We start from the raw sequence: 7,506 nt of genomic DNA on the forward strand, positions 1-7,506 counted from the left end.
CAAGAGGCTGGCCACTCTTGGAAGTTTCCAGGCAGAGGGACTACAAGCCTGCCGACAGGAGACGAGGGGCCTCTGGACCACTCTGTCACAGCGCCTTCGTTGAAGGGACACACAGATTTGGGACAGTGGACTGAGGCACTGTGCCCAGCAGGCTCAGTTCTCTCTGGGCCTCAGTTTCTGCCTCTGTAAAATGGGGAGGAGGTCACGGTTGTACCACCTTCCTGGGGATCAAATGGGACAATACACATGAAAGAAAACCTGAGGGGGGCTGGTGCCTCAGCGGCTAAGTTGGTTAAGTGTCCAACTCTTGATTTTGGCTTGGGTCATGATCTGGCAGTTTGTGAGTTCGAGCCCCGCAGCATGGAGCTTCCGCACCGACCGTGCGGGGCCTGCTTGGGATTCTCTATCTCCTCTCTCTCTGCCCCTCCCCCATTCATGTGCTCGCTCTCTCTCAAAAAATAAATACACAGAAAGGGAGGAAGGGAGCCAGGAAGGAAGGGAGGGAGCCAGGAAGGAAGGGAGGGAGCCAGGAAGGAAGAAAGAAAATTTGAGGAAATGTAGGGGCCCAGCTCCTGAGTAAAAACTCGAACGTGGGCTTCCTGGGCAGGGCCTGCATCTGCCTGTTCCCTGCCGTCTCCTCAGTGCAGCTTCGGGCCCAGCATAGAGCAGGTGCTCCAGAATCACCTGTTGAATATTACCAGCTAACACGTAATATGTACTTATGTTCTAAGCACTGTTCTGAGAATTTTCCACGGATCTGCTCCTTTAATCTTTACAATCACACAGGTATTGTTATTGTCATCTCCATTTAGAGACAAAGAAACTGAGGCACAGAGACTGAGTCACCTGCCCACGGCCATGCCGCTTGTGAGAGGCGGAGCGGGGCTTTGAACCTGACTCTAGGGTCTGTGCTCTTACGCATCACTCCACCTGCCCGAATGGCTAACTCACGGAGTGAATACATGAATTAACGACGTGGGCATTTAGGGATGAGCCCTGGGGTTCAGGCTTCTCAAAGTTTTGCTTTGGGCGCATGAGCTGATGCTTTTTTTTTCAATTTTCTAAAAATGTTTTTTACTTATTTTTGAGAGACAGTGGGAGCAGGGGAGAGTCAGAGAGAGGGAGACACAGAATCCGAAGCAGGCTCCAGGCTCTGAGCCGTCAGCACAGAGCCCGATGCGGGGCTCGAACCCACGAATCGTGAGATCATGACCTGAGCCAAAGCCGGACGCTCAACCGACTGAGCCACCCAGGCACCCCCTTTTTTTCTTGTTCCCCTGTCAGCAGGGCCGGGTATTTACAGAGGACGCAATGCAAATGCAGCCATTCCTCCGGACACCAGCGTGTGCTGGCACTGAGGACAGCGGCCCAGGACAGGAACTTCCAAGTCACCTTCCTTTCTCTCACCTGGACGGTCGCTAGGCCCGCTCCTCAAGGTCACAACAGCAAGGTCATCCCAATGTCACCCCTGTCGCCCTCCAGGAGTAAGGGCTTGCCGAGGCCCCTCTGTGCTGTAAGATTCCACGAAAAGTTGGCTTCCCCAGCCCACCCTGATCTGGTTAAACTACTGCTGCTAAAGGAATCAACCGAAACTGAGTAGCTTAAAACAAAATCATGCTATAATTTTTTCTCACAGCTCCGTGCGTTTGCTGGGCTTAACGAGGGGTTCTCTCTCAGGGGTTTGCGTGTGCGTGCGGCCCATGGACTCGGAGTGATCTAGCGGCTTCCTCGCGCACAAGTCTGGCAGTTTGTCATTGGAATTTCAGTTGGGACTGTTGGCCAGAACACCTACACTTGGCCTTTCTTTGTGCCCCGGGCACAGCTCAGCAGCCTGATTCCAAGAATACGTGTCTCTAGAAACAGGAAGTGGGACCTACCAGTCTCTTGAGATTTAGGTCACTTCTACGGTGTTCTATCAGTCAAGCAGTCACAGAACCACTATCAAAAGAAGGGCATACAAGAGGAGGGGGAGAGCACTGGGGGGCGTGTCTCACAGCCTTCTGGTCTCTCCAGGGACTCCTGTGGAGGGGTCCCGTCCCCTAGTTCACCTGTGAATCCCTCTTTTCCGTACAATCTTCTTCGGCTGGATTTAAGATACTTCATCTCTCAACTCTCTTGAAGGCCCTTCCCACTCCCCTGGCAGCCCAAAGGCCAAAGCCCCTTTCTCTCGATTTTCCCCAAGGTCATGTGTCAAGATGTGGGAGACAGGTACTGACTCACCAATGGGTGATTCGCGGGGGATGCGTGAGAGGCCACATTGCATGTGGCCTGCGCAGATGACTTCTAGCTCCGCACCCGACCGCTCTGCTCCCCAGGGTCCCCCATCCTCCCTGCGCCTGGGCTGTATCTTCCCACCAGACTGCCAGCCCCTCCCGACCCTCACCCCACTCACCTCCCTCTCTCAGTTTCACACTGTTTAGCATCCTGAATGATGAACTTCCCGCCCCCTTCTTCCCAGTGCATCCCAGCTGCCTTCAAGGAGGGCTCTCTTTCCACAATTACAGTGTCTTTGTAGACAAGACACTGCTGGGCACAGTCAGATCCTGCCCCTAAGGGGAACTCAGCTACTGGAATGTTCCCCCTTCTTCACTTGGAGTTGGAAGGGCCCCGAGAGACCCTCTCACCAACATCGGACCATGGTTCTGGGAGCGCTGTTTCTTCTCACATTGGTCATAGATGTGCCATAGGGGTGTGTGGCCAAATGCGTGGGGGGATTCTGGTCAGGGTGGAACAGGCTCCCTCCGACAGCAGCAGCAGTGTCTAGCACCTTCTATAAGCAAGGAAACTCTTTAATCACTTCTGTGCTGAATGGTAACCACCAGCCACCCATGTCTATGGAGCCCTTGAAATGTGGCTGGTGAGATGGAGGTAATGCATTTGAAATTTTAATTGATTTTAATTAATTTAAGTGATCACATGTGGCTAGTGGCTACCATGGCGGACAGCCTAGCCCCAGAGTCTTTAATATTCCAATAGGTGTTAAGTGGCTTTTCCCAACATGTATGGCCAAAGATGATGATGATTCTCTCTCTCTCTCTCTCTCTCTCTCTCTCTCTCTCTCTCTCTCCCTCCCTCTGTCTCTGTCTCTCTTTATGGTGTGCTATTAACCCCCCCTTTTTTTTTTTCAGTCTGAGAAATGCTCGTCTGGTCCAATCCTTACTTGACAACTGATCCCAGGGAGGAGAAGGGACTTTCCCAAGGTCACACAGCAAGTCGGATGCCCAGCTGAGACTTGAACTCAGACTCTTTTCTCTTCCAGCCCAGCTTTGCCTTTCTGGTCTTTTGACAGCTTTCCGGGCTGAAGCCAAAAGAAAGGACAGACATTGAGTTGCTTAATGTTCAACTCTGTGACAGGACCGCACACCTTAAATGGACCCCTTTCACCCTCTCAGTAATCCTGTCCAGGTGGGAATTAGTCGCCCCAAAATACACATGAGGCTCAAAGAGAGGAAGCGACTTGCCCAAAGCCATGTATGTGGCCACACTTGAAGTGATCAGAGCTGTGTCCAAAACGTGCAATCAGCAGGAAAAAGGTGGGGAAGCGCCAGGAAGGTGAAGAATAAGCCTCTGAAAACAATAAACAAAGAATTGGGGTGGGGGTAGGAGCCCAGGGAACTGGCCTAGGCCCAGAGGAAAATCAGGATAAGCAGAGGAAACACTTGCGTAAACCAGAGACAAAAAGACCCCAACCATCACAGTCCAGGGATGGGCGGGCTTCTGGTCCAGGGTGGCCATTCTATAGGTTGGCTGGCACCCAATGGGGAGGTTGGGGGGAGGGGGTAACAGCTGGCGTGAGCGATCTGGCCAATAGGGGCAGCTCTGACAAGTTGGTGAGTGGGGGAGCCAATCAGATCCTCTCTTCTATGGGGTTTGGATTACAGGGGGAAAAGTTGTTTCTCACAGCCAAAGAGGCAGAATGAGCGAATGGTTGGGTTTCCTTGACCTAAACTTGTGCAAACGCTCAGTCACAGACTTGAGCAAATGAGCAATGGCTCGTTGGAAAGAAAGGATGACGTAAGAGCCTTCCACGAGTAATGAGTAATTAGGGACAATGGATAACATTGTGCCGTGTGGGTAGTAAGAATTCCATCATGGAGATTATTTGAGACTTCTTGCCTGGGAAGATGGGGGCTGGGCCAGGATCTAGACCAGCTGGATGAACTTAGGGAGGCATCACTTCCTCCACCCTGCACATCGATCCTAGAGAAGCCGCACCTGCTCCCACAGCCCTGGTCGCCGGCGGTGGGCGGTGGCCCCTGGCCCCAGGGTGGCTGCCAACCTCAGCTGGTCAATCGGGTTTTATTCATCTAGAATCTGCGGCTGAGACCTAGACACCAGCCCCTGCTGTGCTTGAACTGAGAAGACCCGAAGAGCTGGGCTGGAGGCAGCCAGGAGCCCTTCCAAAGCTAGTGCGCAGGGGCGGGGGAAGAGGGTGGCGGGTAATGGCGTTTCTTACTTTCTGGTTTTGTTTCCGGCCCCTTGGGAGCTCTGGCTGCGGTTTCCTGACCTTGCGTTGCTCAAGGATCCAGCCAGTACCCCTCACGCCCCCTCCCCCCAAGTATGCCCAAAGGGGCTGGGCTGAGTGGGCTCTGTCCTTGTCACTAGAGAGAGGCCTGTGTGAGTTAACTGTTGTGACCGTGAGGGCCCATGTGCTTTGTGAAGGTATATCTTTGTGGACAAACCACTTTTTTTTCTGACCCCCCAGTCTTCCCACGTGTGTGAGGAGGGGCTGGAGAAGAAAAAAGTCTCTTTTTTAAAATCAAAATTGAATGTTTATTTTTGGAGAGACAGAGCAGGAGTGGGGGAAGAGCGAGAGGGAGACACAGAATCCCAAGCAGGCTCCAGACCCAGAGCTGTCAGCACAGAGCCTGGTGCGGGGCTCAAGCCCATGACTGGGGGATCATGATGGAGCCAGTCCGACACTTAATCGACGGAGCGACCCCGGCACCCCCAGAAGAGGCTTTTCTTTTTCTTTTTCTTTTTTTAAATGTTTTTAAAAATTTATTTTTCTTTTTGAGAGACAGAGAGAGACAGTGCGAGCAGGGGAGGGTCAGAGAGAGGGGGAGACACAGAATCTGAAGCAGGCTCCAGGCTTTGAGCTGTCAGCACAGAGCCCAACGCGGGGTTTGAACCCACGAACCGTGAGATCATGACCTGAGCCAAAGTCGGATGCTTAACGGACTGAGCCCCCCAGGCGCCCCTAGAAGAGGCCTTTCTGATGGCCAGCTTTCTGTTGCAATGCTAACTGCCCCAGGAAAACCACATTCACTTATTCATTCTGCAAATTCTACTATATGCCAAGCTTTGTTCTTGGCAACAGGGATCAAGCAGTGACTAAAACAGACAAAAACTAACAAACAAAACCCTTTATACAGATTGACCTCAGTTTCCTTATCTGGAAACTAGGGTAATGAACCAAAAACACTTTGGAGTAACCCTAGGCTGTAACTGTTCATAAAACGAGCTTGCCCTGGCCTATAAAACCTGAATCGGTACTTCAGGCTCCTGGAGGGGCTGGGCAGGGGACCTGGAGCCCGAGAGCGAGGGGGGTGGGCGGTGATGGCGCTGAGCTCAAGTTGCAGGCTCTGCTGGGCCTGCCAGCTGGCCTGTCCCCAGCCCCATTCCTGGCCACCCTCCACCTGTCCTGCTCATCTCTCCCTATTTGGCCTGGGGGCTGCCCCACCCACCCTCTGACTCACCCAGCCTGGGCTTCCCTCGCAGTCCATCCTTGACCTTTCGGTGGGGTGGGATCCTGGAATACCAGGCAGTTAAAATACCAGCGCCAACACTTTCTGGCTGTTACCTCCGGCAACTTCTTATTCTCTCTGAACCTCTGTGGTCCCCTCTGTGAAGTGGGGGTAATAATAGTACCTTACGTCACAGGTGATGGCATCATACATGGCCGGCACACGAAGTGTTAATGTTTTATTACACACAGGCTCTTGATGGAGCAATGGAGCTGTCCCGGGTTCCACAACAGGAGCCTCAATGTTGTCCTCTGTGGAATGAGGCTAATAAAGATGTTGGAAGGATAACAGGCCTCTGCCTGTTTTAGAACTCAGCTCTGCCTCGAACCAGATGGATCACCTTGAGCAGGTCTCCTCTGAGGCAGACCCTTCCTTCCCCACGAGCAAAACCTAGCTGCTGTTTGACCTTCTCTCTGCACCACGGGCCTCCAGGAGGGCCCACCCAGGGGAGTCCCGCCCCAGGAGGGCCCTGCTCCAGGAGAGCCCCCCACCACCCTACGCCCTTACCCCCTACCTCCACCCCCGCTCCAGAAGAGGTCTTGTTCCCTTACCCAATGGCTGGTTTGGGCAATCCTGGCCAATGCGAAGCGAGAGGAAGTCTGGGGGAGCGCTGCAAGGGTTCTGCCTCTCTTGAAACGGGTAACAGGGAAGAGAGAGCTCTGCTCGCCTCGGGATGCCATTGTGGGCCCCTGACACCTTTGCAGCCATTTGGGTTCTGTGAGAGAGGGATGGGCCAAGGCACCAAGAAAGGAGCTCTGGCGGAGAGTAAGAGCCCTGTCCTGGCGGCTGTTGAGCCCCTGGATCACCGAGCTGGAATTTGCCAAGTCTAGAATTTTAGGGGTTTTGTCAGATAAATGTCTTTATCGTATAAACCACTGTGGGCTGGCTTATATGTTACTTGACGCTGACAGAATCCTAACAGATAGACTCTCCTGAGCCTCAGTTTTCTTATCTGTAAAATGGAGATGATAATTCCCACCGCACAGTTACCGCAAACATCATAGGAGGGCACGTGTGTGAGAAGTCCAGGGGCCCCGCATAACCAGGAGCTCCCTCTTGTTTTTTTCTGCAAGGCCCAGGCCCAGGTGCCCCTGGGTAGCGTGGCTGACTCACTTCCACCCGCTGGTCTGGCCCCAGCCCCCCAGGGCGCCTCCCAGGCTGACTGGGTGGTCCCCATGGGTCCAGCCCGGTGAGCACCAACGCAGGCATCACCCCCAGGCCCACAGTGAACAAAGTAAGCCAGGGGCCCGGTGCTGCTTCTCTCCACAGACACTCGGTGGCTAGGAGCCTGGACTCAGAGGCAGCCAGACCTTGGGTCTGAGTCACAGCTGTGCCCCAGCCAAGATGTGTCATCAGTTACACTCACTGCCTTATGTCTCAGCTGTTTGGTCTGTAAACTGGGAATAACAGTGGCACCTGCCTCCCAGATGTGATCAAATGAGCAAATACGGTCAGGTGCTTGGCAGTGCGAGCAGCTTGCCTTGAACATGGCTGTTCCCTTCATCCTTGACTCCCTAGCTTGGCCACGGACACCTTCCAGGTCCTTAAAAGCCTGTGACTTCAGGGGTCATTTTGTCCGACTTCTTCCTTCCTCCCTCCTTCTCTCCCTCCCTCCCTCCCTTCTGTTCTTTCTTTCTTCCTTTTCTTCCTTCCTTTCTTTCCTCTTTTTTCTTTCATTCCTTTCCTTCCTCTTTCCTTCCTTTCTCCCTCCTTTCTTCCTTCCTTCCTTTCTCCCTCCCCCCTCCCTTCCTTCCTTTCT

The 7,506-nt window shown here is 53.3% G+C and overlaps 1 long non-coding RNA gene across 1 annotated transcript; it reads left to right on the forward strand.

Annotated features, from left to right (window-relative positions):
• The first annotated feature begins 3,920 nt into the window (after positions 1–3,920).
• Positions 3,921–6,035, forward strand: LOC115298169. The gene is made up of 2 exons (XR_003911625.1): positions 3,921–4,409; positions 5,939–6,035. It is a non-coding gene; the product is annotated as an uncharacterized LOC115298169 (long non-coding RNA).
• Positions 6,036–7,506: the final 1,471 nt, after the last annotated feature.

This window comes from Suricata suricatta, chromosome 8 (genome assembly GCF_006229205.1).
Source record: "Suricata suricatta isolate VVHF042 chromosome 8, meerkat_22Aug2017_6uvM2_HiC, whole genome shotgun sequence".
Taxonomy (NCBI): domain Eukaryota; kingdom Metazoa; phylum Chordata; class Mammalia; order Carnivora; family Herpestidae; genus Suricata; species Suricata suricatta.